General features: G+C 43.4%; 1 protein-coding gene across 1 annotated transcript in view; it reads left to right on the top strand.

The window, feature by feature from the left end:
• LOC131499603 (uncharacterized) overlaps positions 1–23,917 on the top strand; it is a 38,455-nt gene that overhangs the window by 2,263 nt on the left and 12,275 nt on the right. Inside the window, exon 2 of the mRNA XM_058707696.1 lies at positions 13,817–14,060. The gene's annotated coding sequence lies outside the window, so the exon portion shown is untranslated. The remainder of the gene's footprint in view (positions 1–13,816; positions 14,061–23,917) is intronic.

The raw sequence follows: 23,917 nt of genomic DNA, 5'->3' as shown, positions 1-23,917 counted from the left end.
GGGTTCTAGGCTAAGGCTGCAATGGTCAATTCAAACCAAACAGAGCAGGGTTTCGGTAAGCTTTTGGAGGTGTGTGTGTGGGGGGGTCTTATCTAAAGGGGACAAGGGGAAGATCCTGGGATATGAGGGAGAATGCTTATCATAGGGATGATTGGGAGAGTCCTATCTTGACATTTGCTTCTGACTACGTGGGCTCTTATTAGGGTATGTGCTCAAGGGAATGGCTAGTATCAGTTCAAGGTCCCTACAGACCACCTGGCCACACAGAATGGATGCTGAGGCACCAGTATTAGCTAAACTCTCAACATTCACTGTATGTGCCTGTAGGTGTATTTTGGGGAGGCAATTTTAAGATTACAAACTTACTTTGGGGCGCCTGGGTGGCGCAGTCGGTTAAGCGTCCGACTTCAGCCAGGTCACGATCTCGCGGTCCGTGAGTTCGAGCCCCGCGTCGGGCTCTGGGCTGATGGCTCGGAGCCTGGAGCCTGTTTCCGATTCTGTGTCTCCCTCTCTCTCTGCCCCTCCCCCGTTCATGCTCTGTCTCTCTCTGTCCCAAAAATAAATAAAAAATGTTGAAAAAAAAAATTAAAAAAAAAAATATTCCATAGTATGTATGTATATATGTGTGTGTGTGTGTGTGTGTGTGTGTGTGTGTGTATGTGTGTGTGGGGGGGGCTTTATCCATACTTTGGCTATTGTTGATAATGCAGCTATAAACATTGGGGTGCGTGTGCCTCTTCAAAATAGCACATCCTTATCCCTGGGGTAAATACCTAGTAATGCAATTTCTGGGTCGCAGGGTAGTTTCTATTTTTAATTTTTTGAGGAATCTCCATACTGTTTTCCAGAGTGATTGCACCAGTTTGCATTCCCATCAGCAGTGCAAAAGTGCACTGAGTTACCTGAGTTGTTAATGTTAGCCATTCTGACAGGTGTAAGGTGACATCTCATTGTGGTTTTGATTTGTATTTGCCTGATGATGAGTGATGTTGAGCATTTTTTCATGTGTCTGTTAGCTATCTGGATGTCTTCTTTGGAAAAGAGTCTATTCATGTATTTTTCCCATTTCTTCACTGGATTATTTGTTTTTTGGGTGTTGAGTTTGAAAAGTTCTTTATACATTTTGGATACTAACCCTTTTTCTGGTAGGTCATTTTGCAAATATCTTCTCTCATTCCATCAATTGCCTTTTAGTTTTGCTGATTGTTTCCTTCCCCATGCAGAAGATTTTATCTTGATGAGGTCCCCCTAGTTCATTTTTGCTTTTGTTTCCCTTGCCTCCAGAGAGGTGTTGAGTAAGAAGTTGCTGTGGCCGAGGTCAAAGAGGTTTTTGCCTGCTTTATCCTCAAGGGTTTTGATGGCTTCCTGTCTTGCATTTGAGTCTTTCATCTATTTTGCTTTTTTTTTTTTTTTTTTTTTGTATGGTGTAAGAACGTGGTCCAGGTTCATTTTTTCTGCATGATGCTGTCCACTTTTCCCAAAAGCATTCGCTGGAGACTTCCTTTATTCCATTCATATTGTTTTTCACTTTGTCAAGATTAGTTGGCCATACATTTGTGGGTCTATTTCTGGGTTCTCTATTCTGTTCCATTTGATCTATGTGTCTGTTTTTGTGCCAGTACCATACTGTCTTGATGACTGATTACAGCTGTGTAATACAACTTGAAGTCCAGAATTGTGGTGCCTCCAGCTTTGGTTTTGTTTTTCAACATTGCTTTGGCTATTTGGGCCTTTTCTGGTTCCATACAAGTTTTAGGACTGTTTGTTCTAGCTCTGTGAAGAATATTGGTGTTATTTTGATAGGGATTGCATTGAGTATATAGATTGCTTTGGGTAGTATCGACATTTTAACAATATTCTTCCAGTCCATGAGCATGGAATATTTTTTCCATTTTTTTTTTTGTGTCTTCAATTTCTTTCAATAAGCTTTCTATAGTTTTAAGTGTACAGATTTTTCACTCTTTTGTTAGGTTTATCTTAGGTATTGTATGGTTTTTGGTGCAATTGTAAATGGGATCGATTCCTTGATTTCTTTTTCTGTTGCTTCATTATTGGTGTATAGAAATGCAACTGATTTCTGTGCATGGATTTTACATCTTAGGACTGCTGAATTCATGGATCAATTCTAGCAGTTTTGGGGTAGAGTCTTTTGGGGTTACCATATAGAGTATCATGTCATCTGTGAAGAGTGAAAGTTTGACCTCCTCCTTGCCAATTTGGATGCCTTTTATTCCTTTGTGTTGTCTGATTGCTGAGGCTAGGACTTCAAATACTATGCTGAATAACAGTGGCAAGAGTAGACCTCTCTATCTTGTTCCGGACCTTAGGGAGAAGGCTCTCAGTTTTTCCCCAATGAGGATATTAGCAATGGGTCTTTTGTATGTGGCTTTTATGATCTTGAGGTATGATCCTTCTATCCCTACATTCTTGAGGTTTTTTATCAAGTATTTTCTCAAATGCTTTTTCTGCATCTATTGAGAAGATCATGTGGTTCTTGCCCCTTCTTTTATTGATGTAATGTATCACATTGATTGATTTGGGGATATTGAACCAGCCCTGCATCCCAGGTATAAATCCCACCTGGTCATGGGGAATAAGTCTTTTAATGTATTGTTGGATCTGGTTGGGTAGTATCTTGTTGAAAATTTTGGCATCCATGTTCATCAGGGATATTGGTCTGTAGTTCTCCTTTTTAGTGGGGTCTTTGTCTGTTTTGGAATCGAGATAATTTTGGCCTCATACAATGAGTTTGGAAGTTTTCCTTCCTTTTCTACTTTTTGGAACAGCTTCAAAAGAATAGGTGTTAACTCTTCCTTAAGTGTTTGGTAGAACTCCCCTGCAGAGCCATCCATCCCCGAACTGTTGTCTTTTGGGAAATTTTTGATTACTAATTTATTTTTGTTACTAGTTATGGGTCTGTTCAAATTTTCTATTTCTTTTTGTTTCAGTTTTGGTAGTGTATGTGTTTCTAGGAATTCTTCCATTTCTTCCAGATTGCCCGATTTATTGGCATGTAATTGCTTATATTCTCTTATTATTGTTTGTGTTTCTGCAGTGTTGGTTGTGATCTCTACTGTTTCATCATTGATTTTATTTATTTGGGTCAATTCCTTTTTCTTTTTGATCAAACTGGCTTAGGGTTTATCAAGTTTGTTAATTCTTTCAAAGGACCAGGTCCTGGTTTCATTGATCTGTTCTACTGTTTTTGGTTTTTTTTTGTTTTTTGTTTTTTGGTTTCAATAGCATTGATTTCTGCTCTAATCTTTATTATTTCCTGTCTTCTGCTGGTTTTGGGTTTTATTTGCTGTTCTTTTTCCATCTCTTTAAGGTATAAGATTAGGTTGTGTATCTGAGACCTTTCTTCCTCCTTTAAGAAGGCCTGGATTGCTATATACTTCCCTCTTATGACTGCCTTTGCTGCGTCACAGAGGTTTTTGGGCTGCGGTGTTACCATTTTCATTGACTTTTTAAATTTCCTCTGTAACTTCTTGGTTACCCCCTTCATTCTTTAGTAGGATGTTCTTTAGTCTCCAAGTATTTGTTGTCTTCCCAAATTTTTCCTTGTGGTTGACTTCAAGTTTCATAGCATTTGGTCTGAAAATATGCATGGTATGATCTCGATCTTTTTATACTTGTTGAGGGCTGATTTGCATTTCCAGTATGTGATCTATTCTGGAGAATGTTCCATGTGCACTCGAGAAGAATGTGTAATCTGCTACTGTTGGATAAAATGTTCCGAATATATCTGTGAAGTCCATCCGATCCAGTGTGTCATTCAAAGCCATTGTTTCCTTGTTGATTTTCTGTTTAGATGAACTGTCCATTGTTGTAAGTGGGGTGTTGAAATCCCTTACTATTTTGGTATTATTGTCAATGAGTTTCTTTATTTTTGTGAGTAACTGATTTATATATTTGGGGGTCGCCACGTTTGGGGCATAAATGTTTACAATTATTAGGTCTTCTTGGTGGAGATACCCCTTAGTTATAATATAATGCCCTTCTTTATAAAGACTGCCCTTCTTGTTACAGTCTTTATTTTAAAATCTAGATTGCTGATATAAGTATGACTATGCCAGCTTTCTTTAGGTAACCATTAGCATAACAGATGGTTCTTCACCCCCCTACTTTTAATCTGAAGGTGACTTTAGGTCTAAAATATGTCTTTTGTAAACAGCATATAGATGGATCTTGTTTTCTTATCCATTCTGTTACCTTGTGTCTTTTGATTGGAGAGTTTGGTCCATTGACATTTAGAGTGAGTACTGAAAGGTAAGAATTTATTGCCATTGTGTTGCCTGTAGCGTTGGACTTTCTGCTGGTGTTCTCTGGTTGTTTCTAGTCTTTGTTGCTTTTGGTCTGTTGTGTTTTGTCTTTTTCCACTCAGAGAGTCTCCCTTAAAATTTCTTGCAGGGCTGGTTTAGTGGTCACGAACTCCTTAGTTTTTGTTTGGGAAACTCGTTATCTCTCCTTCTATTTTGAATGATAGCTTTGCTGGATAAAGAATTCTTGGCTGCATATTTTTCTGATTCAGCACATTGAATATATCCTGCCACTCCTTTCTGGCCTGCCAAGTTTCTGTGGATAGGTCTGTTGCAAACCTGATCGGTCTTCCCTTGTAGGTTAAGGACTTTTTTTCCCTTGCTGCTTTTATGATTCTTTTCTTGTCTATGCATTTTGTGCATTTGAATATGATATGCCTTTTGATGGTCATTTCTTTTTTTTAATCTAATGGGAGTTCTCTCTGCTTCCTGGATTTTGATGTCACTGTGTTTCCCAGGTTAGGAAAGTTTAGCTAGGATTTGCTCACATAAACCTCTAACTGCTTTTTTTCTCTCATCTTCTGGGACCCCTACGATTTGAATGTTATTCCTTTTTAATGAGTCATTGAGTTCTCTAATTCTTATATTGTGCTGTCTTCCCTTAGTTTCCCTCTTTTTGTTTTGTTCTGCTTCATTATTCTCCATAAGTTTGTCCTCTGTATTGCTGATTTGCTGCTCTGCTTCATCCATCCTTGCCGCCATGGCATCCATTTGAGGTTGCTTCTCAGTCCCAGCAATTTAAATTTTATCCTGACTAGATTTTACTTCTTTTATCTCCACAGAAAGAGATTCTGTGCTTTTTTTTCATTCCCAGCTAGTATTCTTATTATCATGATTCTAAATTCTGGTTCAGACATCTTGCTTATATCTGGTTTGATTAAGTCCTTGGATGTCATTTCTTCCTGTTCTTTCTTTTGGAGTCAATTCCTTCATTTGGTCATTTTGGAGGAAGAAAAAGATTTAATAAAAAATTTTTTCAAATAAAAAATTAAAACCAACACACACAAAAAAATCAAGTAAAGCATGCTAGATCCTATGTGTGTTTGGTCTGGTTGTTGAAAGAAGCTTGATAGAGTAGAGAAAAAATGGAAGGAAAAGAAAAGGAAAAAAAAAGTTGGAAAACATTTGAAACTTTAAAAATACGAATACAATAAAATAGAATAAAATGAAATGATGAAAGTAAAATAGAATAAAAAACTTACAAAAGAAATATATTAGAAAAAGTAAAAATCTTTTTTATAAAAATGGAAAATAAAAATGAATTTTTTTCTGTATTCAAGGATAAGAAAAAGAAAATTGAATAGACTAGTGCACAGAATGAAATACAAATGAAATTATATCCAGTTTCCCCAAGAAGTCAAACTATGAAGCACTTTATAGTCCATACACTAACCAGGCAGAGACTTGTGATGTTCATCTAGAGCATTGTTGGCACAGTCGACAGGGCTTGGTCTGACGGCTCTGTTCTCCACTAGATGGCGCTGCTTAGCTTACTGGGGTGGATCCTTATGCATGTATGCACATGTGTGGGAGAGTTGAAAATGGCATTACCCAACTACCCATTCTCTAGCATAAGAACTCTGTGCTCTTGCCAAGGGGCAATCAAGCAACCCTCTTTATCTCCAGCTTCCTTACATTGCCTGCTTCTACACTGTCTGTGACCAAAATGTCAAGCTGCCAGGTAGCACCTCCCTCCCGAATTTCATCTCCAATTGGCCTGTGTTTCCAAACCCCTCAATTCTGAGGACCCCTGTAGCTTGAACCTGCTCTGACCCTCTGGGGAAGGGTCTCACCAAGCAATGGCATGTGCTGGCCCACCCCTGGGGATGCTTCCCCGACCATGCCGCTGCAGAGGCCCAGAATCTGCCACCGGGTACCAGCCCACCCCCGAAAAAGTTCGCACGATTGTGTAGCAGCAGCATTTCAGGCATTATGGTAAATCACAACACACACCTGGCACCAGACTTCACCACCTCCTAACGTCCTGGTTGCAACACCAGCAAACGTGGCTGTTCTTTTGGGTCTGTTAGGACCTTTGCCTCTGGGGAGGCTCCAGGGCCTCTATCAAATGTCTCCTCACCAGGGGAACTGCCTCTCCCAGTGTGGTCTGAGGACCCCAAGGAACTCACTGTATGCTCCTGGGGATTCGTGCTTCCCACCAAGCACTGCCAGGTACCCAACCTCGGAGTTTCCGACTCTGTTCTCCCTTTTATAGAGTCTTAATTGCATTTAAACCCTCTCCTTTCTCCTTTCTCCCTTTCTTGTTCAGTCCCTTGTTTCCACTCGTTCTCTCTAGCTGTTTTGTGGGGGGGGGGGGGGGGGAATACGTTTCTCCATGCTGCATACCTGCCGAGTTCTGTGGCTCAAGTTATGCAGATTGTTGTGCTAATCCTCAGATCAATTTTCTACATGTGCAAAATGGTTTTGTGCTGATCTAGCTGCATTTCAGGGATGAGAGAAGCAGAAAACTTGAACGCTGCTCTGCCATCTTGGCCCCTCCTGGCATTTGTTCTTGGGGAAAAAATATGTAATCTCCTGTGTTTGGGTGGTATTCTAAAAATGTTAATGAGATCATGTGACTTGATGGTGTTGTAGAGTTCATAGATGTCCTTCTGACTTTCTGTCATTGTTCTATCAATTATCGAGAGAAGTCTCGAGCTGTAATTGTCAATTTATTTCTCCTTTCAGTTCTATGAGTTGATCATCAACATACTTTACAGCTATTCTTTGGTGCATATACACTGAGGAGTGCTAAGTCACCTTGTTTGACCCTTTTATCATGTAATTTTCCCTTTTTTACTGAGTAATTTCATTTTCTCTGAAATCTATTTTATCTGGTGTTAATATAGACATTCCTGCTTTCTTTCCATTGAGGTTTACAGGGTATAAGTTGTACTATTCTGTAGATAATGGGGTTCAGATAATTATTTCATGTATGAAGCTGTACTGTGCATTGTGAGACATTTAGCAGTGTCACTGGCCTGTGTCCACCAGATTCCGGTAGAACCACCACAATGATGACATTTAAAATGTCCCCAGAACTTTGCAAATGTTCCCAAGGTTGGGGGATTGTTATCACCTCTTTATATCAATTCCACCAATATAGAGATCAGGAAAGCAAAAGATACTACCATGCCACTTTGTTCTCAGCTGCATTTAACACAGTATTCCAAGAAAGACCTGATGTCAGAAGTGAATGAGCTGATTTGCAAGTAGGATTTAAGGACGTAACTGTGCCTCATCTCTAGCGGGTAAAACTTACCATTAATAAATCCTTTGAGGTCAAGGGCAAGTTAAAATTCAAAATCATGCCAAAGTCTACATGAAAGACATGGCCCTAATCAATGCCTTTTGATGTAACCTGCAGTTGACTACAGTAGGTCCAGTGGGATTGCTTCTCTTGGACAGGATGACTTAGTGAACAGAAAGCACAAGTGTGGCTCTACTAGAGGGGCCGAGAGGCTCAATGACCCTGGAATAAATACGAGGAGCATGGCATGTCTAGCTAAATATGGTGGGTGTAGCTAATAAAAAATGTAGCTGTTTGGTGACACATAAAGTGCTATTTATTTATTTTTTATTTTATTTTATTTATTTATTTATTTTTGGGACAGAGAGAGACAGAGCATGAACGGGGGAGGGGCAGAGAGAGAGAGACACAGAATCGGAAACAGGCTCCAGGCTCCGAGCCATCAGCCCAGAGCCTGACGCGGGGCTCGAACTCACGGACCGCGAGATCATGACCTGGCTGAAGTCAGACGCTTAACCGACTGTGCCACCCAGGCGCCCCATAAAGTGCTATTTAAAAAATATTGTGCTGTCCACCTTGGGCCAAGTTTGCACCATAAGGAAATTGGGATCATGCAATAATGTTTGGTAATGTACATTATGATGGAAAGGAAGTCACTGGGGAAAATGGCTGGTTGTACAAGGAAGTCAGGGTTTCTGACACTTCAGCAGAGAGGTAACTATATGAAGTCAAGAACAGTGAAACACAAAGGACTAGATGGCTATTCTCAGGGGAAAAGCAGGAACCTAGGAAAGGATTGTTCCTTATTCCTGCCCCTCTCTGTTTGCTGTGGACCAGAGACTGCTGGGTCCCTCCTTTCCTTTTCTTTTCTGAGTGGGAGAGTTTATTCAGGTTTTTTCTGTTCCGCCATAATGTGTTAGGAGTGAGGACTCCACATAAGGCTCTCAACCAAGAGGAATCTCACGAGACTGTTGTAAGACCTTCCCGTGTGACTGTAGTCATGTTTGGGTAGAATTTTTTTCTTCTTTTGGGACAAACGTAAGTGTATTTTGTGTCAAATACAAAGAAGGGATAAATGATTTCTGATAGAAGTTGCACTGTCATACATTGTAATATTTCCAATTAATTACCACCCTCTTGTGAGATTGTATGTCTCTGCTCTTTGATATCAAGCTTGGCCATTTGACCTATGCAACCCTTCCTTCTTGTTGAGGGGACTACACTTCCTTCTCAGTTTATAGTCACCTTGACTAATGTGGTATGAGTAGAATGGCATATTTTAAGTATAACAGAAGCTTTAAAAACTTTGTTTGCTCCTTCTAACTCTCTCTTCTCTCTGGGACAAGAATGGTTATGTCCCACATACTGAAGTTCTACCCTGAATCCCAGACTCAAATGACAGAACCAAGCAAGAGGTGAATAATGATAGAAGTGATATGAGGAAGAAATAAATGTTTGTTTTTGTAAGCCCAGGAGAATTCAGGGATATTTGTTACCATACAAAACCCTTCTAGAAAGCTGACTAATACTTTGTGGCCTTTTCTTTTCTCCTTACCCATCTTAACTACCCAAAGTCATTGTCTCCAGTAATTGTACCACCTTTGTAATCACATTTTTGATTATTCCCTTCCTATGTTACTACCCTCATATCTGCCATTTTATATTCTCTACTTCCATTAGAATATCAATTTATTTTTATTTTTTAAAAGTTTATTTTGAGAGAGATTATGTGCATAAGCAGGGGAGGGGCAGAAAGAGAGAATCCTAAGCAGGCTCTCCGCTGGGAGTGTGGAGCCCCATGCAGGGCTTGACTTACAAACTGTGAGATCATGAGCTGAGCCAAAACCTAGAGTCGGACACTTAACTGACTGATCCACCCAGACAGGCCCACTTATTTTGAGTTCATCTAGAAATATATCGTCTCTTATCTAACTACCCTCAGCGGACTATGTGTTACAACATTTTCAACTGGTTTATCATAATCAAATATTTATAAATAACCTCAAGAACCTTGCCGTCTTCACTGTCCTGCTTCACCTAAGTAAGCCTCAGAACTGCATGAGCTCACTTAGGAGGAGGTTCACACCCCTTGGTTAAACACCCAAAGCAAACAAACAAACAAAAAGGAAGAGTCTTTGGCTTAGGTGTTCTGTGGCTAGCCCTTTCCCAAGGACGTGGTCTTCAGTTTCTCCCGCTGTGGTGGCAAATTATGAATGTTCTGCTTTCATTTTCATTCACTTCAGGCTACATTCTCATTTCTTTCTCTACGTCTGCTTTGTGACAGGGTTAGTCACAAGGAGGTCATTGTTTTCCAAGTATTTGTGGATTTTCCAGAGGCTTTTCTATTAGTGATTTCTATCATAATTCCATGGTGGTCATACACATATTTTGTGTGATGTGAATTCTTTTAAAATTTAGCGAGACTAGTTTGATGGCCCAGGATATGGTTTCTCTTGGTAAAGTACTGTGTGCACTTTTTTTTTTTTTTTTTTTTTTTTAATTTTATTTTTGGGACAGAGAGAGACTGAGCATGAACGGGGGAGGGGCAGAGAGAGAGGGAGACACAGAATCGGAAACAGGCTCCAGGCTCTGAGCCATCAGCCCAGAGCCTGACGCGGGGCTCGAACTCACGGACCGCGAGATCGTGACCTGGCTGAAGTCGGACGCTTAACCGACTGCGCCACCCAGGCGCCCCTGTGTGCACTTTTAAAGATTGTGTTTAATTCCCTGGTTAGGTGGAGCATTCTTATGAATGAAAAAAATCAGTATTTCTCCTGTGTAGGGAAAAAATCTGTTTTTTCCCCTACTGTGTGCTTCTATCCTGTCTCCCTCACTACTCACACAGAAGACTTCACTTCTGACACTTCTGGTCACAAATATATGGAGGGTTTCCCCCACCCACAAGCAGTCTCCAACACCAGCTGGTTTCCTACCATTCATCTCAACTGTGACACCCTCTCCCTGGATGCCCCTCCACACACTCCAGCCACCAGGTGCAAGTCCAGGCTGACTCACGTGCTTCTGCAAACTGGTCTAGATCAGAGGTGCCAACACCCCCTCATTGTCTTTGACCAACCTGCTAAAGCCCCTCACAGAACTCAGGAAAACACATTTACCAGTTTATTACAAGTATGATACAGGATACAGATGGACAGTCAGATGAAGAGACACACGGGATGAGGTCTGGGAAGGTCCTCAGTACAGAATCTTCTGTCCCTATGGAGTTGGGGTGTGTCACCTCCTGGAGTGGAAGTGTTCACCAGCCTGAAATCTCTCTGAACCTCCAGCCATTGGGCTTTTGAGGAGACTTCCTCATCTACACATGACCAGTCATTAACTCCATTTCCAGCCCAAGTCCTCTCTCTGGAGGATGAGGGGGTAGGGCTCAAAATCCCGTTTATAATCGTGGCTTGGGCTTTATTGTGAGCAGCCCCAACCAACAGGAGTTGGGCCTCATTATAACAAAAGATGCTGCTGTTACCCTTGTCATTTAGGAAATACAAGGACGTTAGGAGTTCTGTGCAGGAGCCAGGGACAGAGAACAATACATAATTTTTCTTTTATCTCACGGTTTTCTGTAAATGTCAATTGGGGCAGTTTCCTTGATAGTCATGTTACAGTCGCCAAGGTACTGATTTTGTCTACTTGTTCTATTATGGAGAGAAGGAGTGTGGAGATCTCTGTGATTGTGGATTGTTCTGTCATTACGGTCCTCTCTGTTTTCTCAGCCGTTCTGCTGCCAGGTGCGTAGTTTAGGATTCTCATGTTATTCTGGTGAATGTATCCCTTTATGATTATGAAATAGATTTCCTTATCCCTGGTCATAGTATTTGCTCTTTAATTAACTTTGATCTGATATAGCTACCCTATTTTTAATAGCATTTATGTTTATCTTTTGTCCATGATTTTACCTTGTGTCCTTTAATTTTTGAAGTGAATTTCTTGTAGGAAATACATTCAAAATCCACTTGACAAGGGCACCTGGTTGGCTCACATGATTAGGTGTCAGGCTCTTGACTTGGGCTCAGGTCATGATCTCATGGTTCTTGAGATTGAGCCCCGTGTTGGGATCTGCACCTACAGCACAGAGCCTGCTTGGGATTCTCTCTCTCCTTCTCTGTCTCAAAATAAATAAAACAAAAAAATTTTCAATGAAACGTGAAGTTTATCCTGAAAACTTAATCCAGGCCTATTTACAACAGGCTTGTTTCCTGCATCTCTCGTACCAGATTGACCTCTTCTATCAGTGAGACTGTATTTACGGGTTACAGGCATGTCTCTGTAATTTATTTCATCGTCTCTCCATGGCCACTCAAAGTCATGCACATTTTTCTGGATTTCCCTGAAGCAAAAATCTTTGATTTCGTGGCCTTTGTGTCTTTCCAACATCGTTGCCTGGAATACTTCTCCTGTATTACTATACTCCTTTGGTTGTAATTTCTTGATCATGTGTGTAGGAGAAACATCTAGAAATATAAAGAGCAGAGGTATCCTGTTAATTACAGTTAGCAAACAAATGTAATGTTCTCAACATATAACAATAAAAGTAATACTTGTACTGAGCACAATTATAAGACTTTTCCATGATCTTCAAAATTTTAGGAATACCTAAAGGAACAGGATTTTTTACTAAAGAGTGCTCATCTGTAATACAAATTAATCTCAGGATAGCCTGGTTTCAGACACCCAATGACAAAAACAGTCACGCTGTACAAAATTATGTTAGCTCTCAAAGGGTATTTTTCTTTCCTTTTAAATTCCAGTATAGTTAACATACAGTGTTCTGTTAGTTTCAGGGGTACAATAAAGTGACTCGGCACTTGCACTCATCGCCCAGGGCTCATCAGGACACGTGTGCTCCTTCGTCTTCATCACCTCTTGAACCATGGCCCACCCACCTCCCCTCTGGTGCCATCAATTTGTTCTCTATAGTTGAGTCTGTTTCTTGGGGTGTCTGGGTGGCTCGGTGGGTTAAGTGCCTGGCTTCGGCTCAGGTCATGATCTCATGGTTTATGAGTTTGAGCCCTGCATCGGGCTCTGCACGGACAGTGTGGAGCCTTCCTGGGATTCTCCCTCCCTCTCTCTCTGCCCCACTGACTCTTTGTGCCATCACAGTATTAGGCTCCTATCACAGCCCCCCTTTCTTTAAGCTGGTTAACAGAACATTTGACAACCCATACATGCTGTTTTTGGCTTGGTACCCAGCCTGTCTCAGCCATTATCATCTTACCAAACTTTCTGTCTCACATATGTTTATCTTAAAAAGACAGCCTCAAACTTGGCTTCCGGTAAATATAACAAGGCCCTGGCAAGGGTCCAGTGGTCTCGCTGAATTAGCCCAAGCCATTTCTAACTGGAGACCTACAAGATTTGTTGGATGGTTCACTGCCTTCCTTATGTCATCGGGTGTCATCTTACCACAGCCTCTGTGGCAGCAGTCTCCCTGACAGAGTCTGTCCGTACTGCTAGAGTAGTCAATCACATAAATACTAGTATCACCAAAGCAATGATTACTCAAACACAGATTGATAACAGTATCATGCAGAGACTGCACTTCACAGATGCAGCACTTGAATGGACAGGGGACCACCAACAGGCACTTGTCAATCGTCAAAATATACAGTGTTGTATATTGTTGTTGAATAAGCTTAGAAATTTCCTGGGCTTGCACCACTGGGTTAACAAGGCATAAAGAATTACAAAGCCATAGGATGCTCACACCCAAGTTTGGGTAAACAAGATTAGGCAAATAAGGATAGACTGGGGTGGGGGGCAAATGCCCCCAATACAAAGGTCTATGAAGTAAACAAGATTAGGTATTCAGGGCAAAAGTGCCCCCCAATCTTGTACGATAGCAGAAAGCTGCTTTCACAGGAAGGAAGGACCAAATTAAGTAAACAGGTAAATAGGGCTGTAGACCAATGAGCTGAGGTGAAGCTGCCCGGAGAGGAGCTGATTAACAAAAGAAAAGGTGCTTTGTTAACCCTGAGGTTACTAGCTCTGTCTTATCCCTTAGGCTAGCTATGATAAACAGAGGTCCTGCCTCCTGTTTGCTACAAACGCAACCAGGATTTTGTTTTGTGTTAACCCAAACCCCTAACCCCACATATCTTCAAGACCCCCTTTCCCTCATGCCCATGAGTTAATGTTCGTGTCTTTGTGCACATCCATTACCATGTGTGTGTAGCCTTCTGATCCTAATAAAAATGGAGCAAGGACCCTTATTCAGGGCTCTTGTCTTTTCCAGGATGTTAGCCACCTCTTGCTTTTAATCCTGCATCCTCTGTCTTGCTGGCCAGGTGAGAACTTTAGACTTAGAGTCTACAACAGATGGTGACCGCAACGTGATGGAAGAAAAGGGGACTCCGGGCTGATGTGGACAAGGAGTCGACGTGGCCAGGAGGTGGTGCAACACAAGGACTGCAGGATGCTGCGGAATGATCAAGGAGTTCCAAGAAAAAAAATGCACGGGGTACAGTCTCCCTGACGAGGTAAGGGATAAAGCAAAACTATATTAGGATTTGCTGCCATGGAACTTTTTGAGAGATCTCCCATGGGGAACTCCCTAGCTCCCTCCCAGCTCCTGACTCCCTACAAAAGTGCTGTATTTGAATTCTTCAGTCACTAGGAGAGACAGCAGGGATGACTCTAAACTATAAGGCTCTCCTTAAATCATTGCTGACTGCCCAACAAAATTGCCCTTGGTTCCCAGAACAAGGAACTTATGATCTTGACGTGTGGGAACGAGTAGGGAAAACATTAAAGGCCAGGCATTCTGAAGGGGCTAATGTCCCCCCTGAGGTAATCTTCACTTGGTCCATCGTCCGCACTGCCCTTCTCCCCTTGAGCTTGGATGGTGTATATGAAGAGGTAGAGTTATCTAAAAAGGAGGAAAAACCTCAGTCCCCCTATAATCAGGCGGTGCCTCTGGCGCCTTTACAGCCAAAATTTACTCCCCCTCTCCCAAAAGGGTGAGACAGTATCGAGCCTAAAAAAATCTCATCAACATGATATCAGAGGTCTCATAAGAACCTCTGATAAAGTCCTTACCCTAATGCAGAAGTGTCTTGAAGAAGCCCAGAAGGCCGTGAATTCCACCTGTTTCCTGTTTTTAGGCAAAATGGACAATATGTCCATGAAAGCCTGCCCTTCCAAATAGTAAAAATTACAGAAAGAAGTTCAACTATATGGCCTTCATAGCCCTTTTATGATCAGTATTTTGGAAACTGTGGCACTTATCCCATATGTGCCTGGGACTGAGGCTCTCTCATGAAAATCATCCTGACCCCGGTCCAATATGCTGTCGTTGCTCAGGACTTTCATGCTTGTGTCACTCGTGCTCTGCAGAACTTTGACACTGCTACTCCAGTGACTTTTGAACAATTGTCTGGCACAGGACAGTATATCCAACCTGTTGTAGGTCGCGATCACTTATGAACTCTGGACAGCAAAAACAGGATCAAAAAAAGTTTATTACGGCCGGTCCAGACAGGGAAATACAACAGGTCCTGAAAGTCTGGCCCCGAACATGCTTTAGGGATGTCTTATAAAGGTTATATCGACCAATCGGGTTGCAAAACGGTGGCAGTTTGAGAGGGTGGGCACCAATCACACAATGTTGTAGGTTTTTAAAATATAAGGCAGGCATCAATCACACAGTCCTGAAGAATTTTAAAATATAACTTGTTGGGGCGCCTGGGTGGCGCAGTCGGTTAAGCATCCGACTTCAGCCAGGTCACGATCTTGCGGTCTGTGAGTTCGAGCCCCGCGTCGGGCTCTGGGCTGATGGCTCGGAGCCTGGAGCCTGTTTCCGATTCTGTGTCTCCCTCTCTCTCTGCCCCTCCCCCGTTCATGCTCTGTCTCTCTCTGTCCCAAAAATAAATAAAAAAACGTTGAAAAAAAAATTTTTACAAATATAACTTGTTGACTCTAGCCAGTTGAATGCTGAGTCATGTTGTTTATAATATTAGTCTTCTATCTAGTTGGAACAGGATGCGGTGCCTGAGAATGGGGAAGGGTGATTACACCAAGCAGGTTTACAGAAGCTCAAACAAGCAGTTAAGAGGAAGTTCTATTTCTCAGTAACTTGGCAAATGTGGTTTTAAGCAGAACTAATATCTCGGGAACAGAAACAGCACTTCTAGGAAAGCCCAAAAGAAACCCTGTTTCAGCATCTCATATTCTGGGGTCCTTCTAAGCTTACATAGGTCATAGTTTACTCCCAGGCTACAGGAGGCTAGCTATGTTTGCCCTTTACATTCCCCACTTCTTCTGGTTTATACCCGATTCCTCGGTACTTAATTATTATCTTGGGTCGTTAAGGGTATATATTGTCCTTGGAGTACCGTGAGTTTAATAGAGCTGATCTTTGGTTGATAAACTGTAGGAGTAATTTTACCAAGCAGGGTCCGATAAGGAGGACAAGGAGGACTAAGATTAACAGTCCAACTAGGGCACTAAGTAGGGTGGTCAACCATGGTGACCATGAAAAGAGAGACTCATACCAATTTAGATTGGCTTGTCTTTGTTTTTCTCTTTCTTCTAATCTTTGTCTAATCTGTGCTAGGCTTTGTTATTGACATAAAAACAACATTGTTCTCCCAATGCCAGACAGAGTCCTCCTTGTAGAAATAGGAGGTCTAATAGTGTTATTACAATAACTTAGGTACTGAGATTGGTTAACTCGATAATTTCCTGCATAGGAACAAGTTCCCTGACCTTCTAAATCCCCTAAGGTAAGACTGGGGTGTTGTCCCCAGAGACATTTATTTTGTAATTGATTGTGGCTTAAATTATGAATCTGATTATCTCTTTCTCCTAGGAGTATGGATGCTCCTATCCCAATATAATAGGGGGGGTCTAGGATCTAGGCATAGCCAACAGTCTTGGGTGATGTTTGGGTTAGTAGAATTTAGAAACTTAAAGGTATAGTATAGGGCCTTAAAGGTATCCGTATCCTCATTGTGGGTCTCTTTAGGATTGTGAGTCTCTTTGATTGTTGGAGGAGTGTCTGTTAGTGGGGTTGCCTTAGTAGTTAAAGTTAGTGATCTTCCAGGATCAGGAAGAGGGTTAATAATAGGATTTGGGTCCAATAGGGGCTCTTAGGGTGACCCGGATTTTAAATCTCTGTATAGTGATTTCAACACCAGGGTCACTACCAGTTACATACAGTCTGAGACCCCATGTCTTTCCTGAGTTCCATCGGGAGTCTAATCCATCTTTAATTTTTAGGGATATTAAATGTTGGGTTCTAGAATTAGAGACTGTAGTTATAGAGGATATGAATGGATCTTTGTGAGTCTAGTCTGCGATTGTTTCACAGCCCCAAGAAGCCCAATGGAATTGTCCATGGCCTTGACAATCTGGGGGTCCATCCGAGGGGCAAGCATAAAGCTGTACCTTTTTAAGGTGTTGGCATTCTGGTCCCTTTGGATGGGGGCTGGCTCCAGGGAAGCCCATTTTGGCTCCAGTGGGTGAGAGTATGGGTTTTCCCCCTTGTTTGAAAAGTACAGGGTTGGTCCAGCTTAGGAATTGGCTACAAAGATCAAAAATAAGACAGGGGGAGGCGTAAGAGGTGGAGTTGGCCAGAACCTGTCCGGTGGTAGTTTTACTAACAATCCATCTATATTGGATTGGGCATGATCAGAGAGAGCCTGTCTAGTTATAGAAATTATAAAAAGCATCCAATACTTATAAAACATCCCATCCATAACAGGAAGGTGAAAATGAATAGCCCTTTTTCGATGGCTGTCCAATCTGCAGGCACAACTGCAACTAATCCAGTGGTTAGAATTAGTATAAAGATGGCTAGGAGCAGTAAAGGCAGAAGCAGGCAAGGCATTTATCAAATAGAAGGTCAGGAGACTTTAACTGGTCGAACCCTAAGAGGATTTCCTGTTTGCTGAAGTGTCCATTCTTGTGGAATGTGATCAGGATGGGCAGCCTTGGTCTGTGAGCGATGGATCCAATAACTTTGTCCAGCCACTTTCACTGCTGATGAGGTAGATAAGATGATGGGATAAGGCCTGGTCCAATGAGCTTCTAGGTTAGGCGAGGTGTGGCGTTGTGTCCAGACCCAATCTCCAGGTCTGAGCTCTTGATGTGATGATTTAGTCTCGCGGGGGGGGGGGGGGGGGGGGGGGTCTTTACGGCTTTCTTTTATCACGTCATGGATAGCTGGCAGCGTATGTTGCAGAGCCTGCAGGGACTTAAGATGTTTTTGGAAATCTTGGCCCAATGTTCGTCTCCCAATTTGGGGAGTAGTGGGGGTGGCCTCCCAAACAAGATCTCAAAAGGGATAATACCCTGTACATGGGGTGTACATCGCACTCTAAGAAGGGCAAAGGGAAGGAGGCCTACCCAGTTTTTGCCAGTTTCTGTAATTAATTTAGTCAAGGTTTCTTTTGGAGTTCTATTCATTCTTTCTACCTGCCCTGAGCTTTGGGTGTGGTAGGCACAATAATTTCCAATTTATTTGTAAGCATTTGGCTAACATTTTAGAGATCTGGATATGAAAGCCAGGCCATTATCTGATCCCAGACCAATAGGGATGCCAAATCAGGGAACCAATTCATTGAGTAATTTTTAGCCATTATCTGAGCTGACTCTGTTCTAGTGGGGAAAGCCTCTACCCATCCGGAGAAGGTGTCCACTAGTACAAGGAGGTAATGATAGCCATAGAGTCCATGTTTTGTCTCAGTGAAGTCCAGTTCCCATATTTCTCCAGGCATCTTCCCGCATAATCTCTGTCCTGAAAAATTAAACTTGGGAGATGGGTTAGTCTGATCACAGGCTTTGCATCGGTCTACTAGGCTTTTTATGATTTTATTAAGGTTTGGAGTAAAATAGTCCCTTTGGGCTAGTTCAGACAACTCGGTTGCCCCTAGATGTGCGGAGCTGTGGCCTTGCTGGAGCCAGGTCCGTCCTATAGCTTCTGGTATGAAGATGCGTCCATCCTCGAGGTGATACCAATGCTGGTCATCTCTTTTTGCCCTCGAGGTTTTTATCAGGCGTAGATCTTCTTTGGTATAAAATGGTTCCGTGGGGAGAAAGCATGGAGGCAGCAGAGGCAAAATCTTAATTGGGAGTACACGGCCTTCAGCTGCAGGCTTTGCCATCAGATCGGCGAAGGCGTTTCCCTTGGCTTGGGGTGAGTCTACTTTTTGGTGACCTTTGCAATGTATAATGGCCACTTTCTTTGGGAGCCATAAGGCTTCTAGCGGGGCCAAAGTTTCTTTTTTATTTTTGATTTCTTTTCCCCCAGATGTTAATAGTCCCCTTCCTTTATATAGAGCTCCATGAACATGGGTGGTGGCGAAGGCATACCTGCTATCAGTGAAAAAGTTCACCATTTTTCCCTTTGCCCATCTGAGGGCCTGGGCTAGAGTTATCAGCTCTGCTCTTTGGGCAGAAGTGTCATGCTCAAGGGCTCGGGCCCAGATAACCTGGTCCTGAGTCACTACAGCTGCACCTGCATATCTGACTCCATTTTTGACAAAACTGCTGCCATCAGTGAACAGCTCACAGTCTGCCTTAGGCAGGGGCTGATCCCTTAAGTCTTCCCTTAGCCCCGAAAGGGTACTTATGGTTTCCAAGCAGTCATGGAGCGAGTCCCAAACTCACTATCAGGTAACAACGTGGCTGGGTTTAAGGCTTCTGTCTTTAAGAAGGTGATTCGTGGAGGGTCTAGCAGTGACACCTGGTATTGGATGATTTGCACCTTGGAAATCCACCGGTCCAGCCGGGAGTGCATCAAGGAAGCCACTGCGTGAGGCCCTATAATTTGGAGGTCTTTCCCAAGTGTCAACTTGGAGGCCTCATTAACAAGCACAGCTGTCGCAGCAACTGCCCTAAGGCAGCTGGGCCATCCCATAGCGACTGAATCTTGTCGTTGGATAAATAGGCCACGGGTCACTTCCAAGGGCCCAAAGTTTGAGTGAGGACTCCCTTTGCAATTCCCCGTACCTCATGTACAAACAATTGGAAAGGCTTGGGAATGTCTGGTAAGGCTAGGGCTGGGGCCTGGGTAAGTGCAGTCTTGATTTGTTCAAAAGCTTTATTTTCTTGTTCTCCCCAGACCAGCTCAGTTCCTTCCCGCCCCCCCCCCCCCCAGTAGCAGAATACAGAAGTTTTGCCATTTCAGCGAAACCAGGTATCCAGAGGCGGCAATACACAGCGGCCCCTAGGAAACCCCTGATCTGCCTTTTAGTTTTAGGTTTAGGGATGTTTAGCATAGTTTGGATTCTTTCCGGCCCCAGCGGTCACTTACCTTCACGCAGTTGGTAGCCCAAGTATATTACAGAGCCCAAGCAAATTTGTACCTTCTTTACAGAGACTTTATATCCCAGGACGTCTAATTCTCTTAGAAGGTCCTCTGTAGACTTTGTGCAGTTCTCTAAGGAGTCAGCGGCTAGGAGCAAGTCATCTACATATTGTAACAGCATAACATCTGGGTGGCTCTCCTGGTAGGGGATCAAATCCCTTCAAAGAGCCTCATCAAAAAGAGTAGGGGAGTTTTTAAACCCTTGGGGCAGTGAGTCCAGGTTAACTGTCCGTTGTAGGTCCCATCTGGGTCTGTCCATTCAAAGGCAGAAATAGGCTGACTGAGCTTTGCAATCGGCAAAGCAAAGAATGCATCCTTTAAGTCCAGGATGGAGTAAAGGAGGTAATTTGGTGAGAGTTCACTCAGGAGAGTATAGAGGTTGGGGACTAGGATGAATTGTCTCAACCCTTTTTGTTAACTTCCTGAGGTCTTGTACCGGCCTATACTCTGAAGTCCCAGATTTTGGGACAGGAAGCAAGGGGAGCATTCCAGAGGGACTGGCATGGCACTAGGATCCCAGCTTCTCACAAGCGGTTGATGTGTTTGGCAATTCCCTCCCTCACTTGCTGCCTGATGGGATATTGCCTCACCCGGATTGGGGTGGCTGTGGCAGCTAGCTGGATCACTAGTGGCACTTGTTGAAGGGCTAGCCCAGGGGGGGTTAGTTTTAGCCCAAACTGTAGGAATTGTCTCTTTCCATTTTTCTATTAATGGAGAGGCTTTCTAGGAGTAGATATTCCTCTGATATCAGACAGGTAACTAAAATGGCGGGTGGCAGTAGGTTTAAATCTATAGTATCCCCGGTAAAGGAAATTTGGGCCTTAAGCTTGTGCAATAGATCTCTCCCCAGAAGGGAAAATGGGCAATCAGGTATAAGCACAAAAAGAATAATAGTTCTTGAGCTAGGTCAGTGATTCGGGCACGGGTCTGTGGGTAGCCTTGTGTCTGTCCTGTGACTCCCTGTATGTATACTTTTTCTTTAATCACAGGTCCTAAGGGTTCTTTAAGAATGGAATACAGGGGCGCCTGGGTGGCGCAGTCGGTTAAGCGTCCGACTTCAGCCAGGTCACGATCTCGCGGTCCGTGAGTTCGAGCCCCGCGTCGGGCTCTGGGCTGATGGCTCAGAGCCTGGAGCCTGTTTCCGATTCTGTGTCTCCCTCTCTCTCTGCCCCTCCCCCGTTCATGCTCTGTCTCTCTCTGTCCCAAAAATAAATTAAAAATGTTGAAAAAAAAAAAAAAAAGAATGGAATACATAGCCCGAGTGTCAACCAGGAATCTGGTTTCTTTCCATTCTATGTTGAGGGTAACCACAGGCTCCCGGGGGTCCAGGGAAAGAGGGGAGCTGTGGTGACGTCATTGTTCCTGGGCGACCAGGATGGGTGGTTATGAGGTTTTGGCTTTTTCTCGGGGCATTCGTTCTTTCAGTGTCCCTCTTCCTCGCAATAAGCACATTGATTTTTTCCTAAAGTTGAGCTGGGTCTCTTTTGGTGGGTTTGAGGATTCCCCAATCCTTTAGAGTGGTTGGGGGGCTCCACCCCCCCCCATGCTGCCATGAATACCTTCCCTATTTCCTTCCCCTGCATAATGGCTGGGCTGTCTCTACTCTGGAAAACTCGCTGAGCTATTTCTACCAGTTCAGAGATTGTCTTTCCTTCAAATCTCTCTAATTTCTGAAGCTTTTTATGGATGTTTGGGGCCAACTGAGAAACGAAAGTCCTATTAATGGTTTTCGGTTCTCTATTGCTTCAGGGTCAATAGGAGAATATAAGCGGTAAGCCTGGTAAAGCCTTTCTAGGAAGGCTGCAGATGACTCATTCGGTCCTTGGACCATGTCATGAATCTTTGTCAGATTGGTGGGTTTTCGTGCCGCTGCACGAAGCCTTTGTAACAGAATCTGGTGATACTGGAGTAGATGCTCCCTACCCTTATCCATGTTAGGGTCCCACTGGGGTGGCGCGGAAGGGAAAATGTGCTCAATTCTGTGAAGGTCTGTGTGGTAGGCATTCCATCTGGGCCAAGGACTGCTCTCGTTGCTTCCTGGAGCACTTGGGCCCTTTCCTTGGAAGTCAGTAAGACCTGCAAGAGTTGGTGACAGTTTTCCCAAGTAGGTAAGTGAATGGTGAAAATAGAGCTCAATAGGTCAATTAGGCCCTGGGGGTTTTCAGAGAAAGGGGGATTTGGGGTCTTCCAATTATAAAGATCAGCGGTAGAAAAAGGGGTATATACTAGAGTAGACCTAGGTTGATGCCCATCTGGGACAGGAATTGGAGCAGTCTGCCTGAGGGGGAGAATGGGGGCTGGGAGTTCGGGTGATTGGGGTCCAGTCCCGTATGATGTCCCTTCTCTGGTATGTGGAGGGCTAGCCACTTCCTCTTGGGCACTGGTAGCAGTGGGAGGATGGCCGTTGCTCCCTGGGAATGAAGCCCCTACCTTCTGGGTTTTCCTGCAATACAGGGTAGAGCCTCTTCGACGGTCGTGCAACAGGCAGAAGGGCTTTAGAGGGGGTCGGGGATGTAGGGGCAGAAGGGGGACTAGCAGGGAGTTCCTTTTGGTCTTTACAATCTTTTAACCAGGATGGGTGTGTGTGTGGGGGGTCTTCTAGGAGATCTCCCAGGTGAGGGCATATGGCTCCTGGTCAGAGTGAACATCCTGACAGATCCTGCGGACAGCATAAGCAAGGTTAAGGTTATAGGAGCCCTCCAGGGGCCAGTCAACCCCAGGGAATGTCGGCCAGTCCAGTTGGCAGTATGTTCGCAGCCAGGCTGGCTTCAGGTCGAAGCCATAGTTCTTCCCTCTTTTTCTGAAACCAGAAAAATTATTGAGCATACATTGGAGTGGGGTGCAAGGCTCAGAAGAAGGAGATTGACCCACTACGAGGTTAAACGGTGGGTCACAGCAAATAAATAATACAGACAGCACTAGAAACGAGAAAAAGGAAATGAGAAAAAAGTGATGTTGGGGTGATCAGCCCCACCGAAAAAACCAGAACCAGCAGGTGACCCAAGAATCGTCAAAATGAATATAAACCAGAAGAAGATACCAGATCCAGGTGGCAACTTTAGGAACGTCTCCTCCAAGTACCAGCTAGGGGAAGTTAAACTGCGTCCAGCCTTCCCTTCTAGCAACAGATCTGGCCAGAAACAGAAACCAAAAAGGGGAATCGAGTGCATTTCCTAACCTACCTGGAAAGCTGGAGCGAGGAACGTCTCTCGGGAGCTCGCCCCTGGCAATTCCATCCAGATGTCGAAGAAACAAAATATCTGAGTTCCAAAAAAAAGGAGGTCTCGGTGGGACCTCCAAATGTTGTAGGTCGCGATTGCTTATGAACTCTGGACAGCAAAAACAGGATCAAAACAAGTTTATTACTGCCGGGCCAGACAGGGAAACACAACAGGTCCCGAACGTCTGGCCCCGAACAAGCTTTGGGGATGTCTTATAAAGTCTGTATTGACCAATCGGGTTGCGAAGGGTGGCAGTTGGAAATGGCAGGCACCAATTACACAATGTTGTAGGTTTTTAAAATATAAGGCGGGGCACCAATCACACAGTCCTGAAGAATTTTAAAATATAACTTGTTGACTCTAGCCAGTTGAATGCTGAGTCATGTTTTTACAATATTAGTCTTCTATCTAGTTTGAAGAGGATGCAGTGCCCGAGAATGGGGAAGTTAGCCAAGCAGGTTTACAGAAGCTCAAACAAGCAGTTAAGAGGAAGTTCTATTTCTCAGTAACTTGGCAAATGTGGTTTTAAGCAGAACTAATATCTCGGGAACAGAAACAGCACTTCTAGTGTAAGGGTTAAATTGTAGTGTAGGGCTAATGCTTAGCTTGAAAAATAACAGCTTTGTGTTGACACTGAAGGTTAAGAGACAACAGCCTTGCTTTGCTCTGGTAAACTACGCTACATACTCTTGTAAATTAGGCTTCACCAATTAAGGAAACAAAAGTTCAAAGAAAAGAGCATCAGAGGCAGGGTCAAGGAGATCCACTGGTTGCAACTTAGAGGCAGAAAGTCTAAAATAAACAC

The sequence above is a fragment of the Neofelis nebulosa genome, chromosome 17 (assembly GCF_028018385.1).
Source record: "Neofelis nebulosa isolate mNeoNeb1 chromosome 17, mNeoNeb1.pri, whole genome shotgun sequence".
NCBI classification, from domain to species: Eukaryota; Metazoa; Chordata; class Mammalia; order Carnivora; family Felidae; genus Neofelis; species Neofelis nebulosa.
Note: the sequence above shows the minus strand (reverse complement) of the source record. Positions and strands in the feature narration are given on the sequence as shown.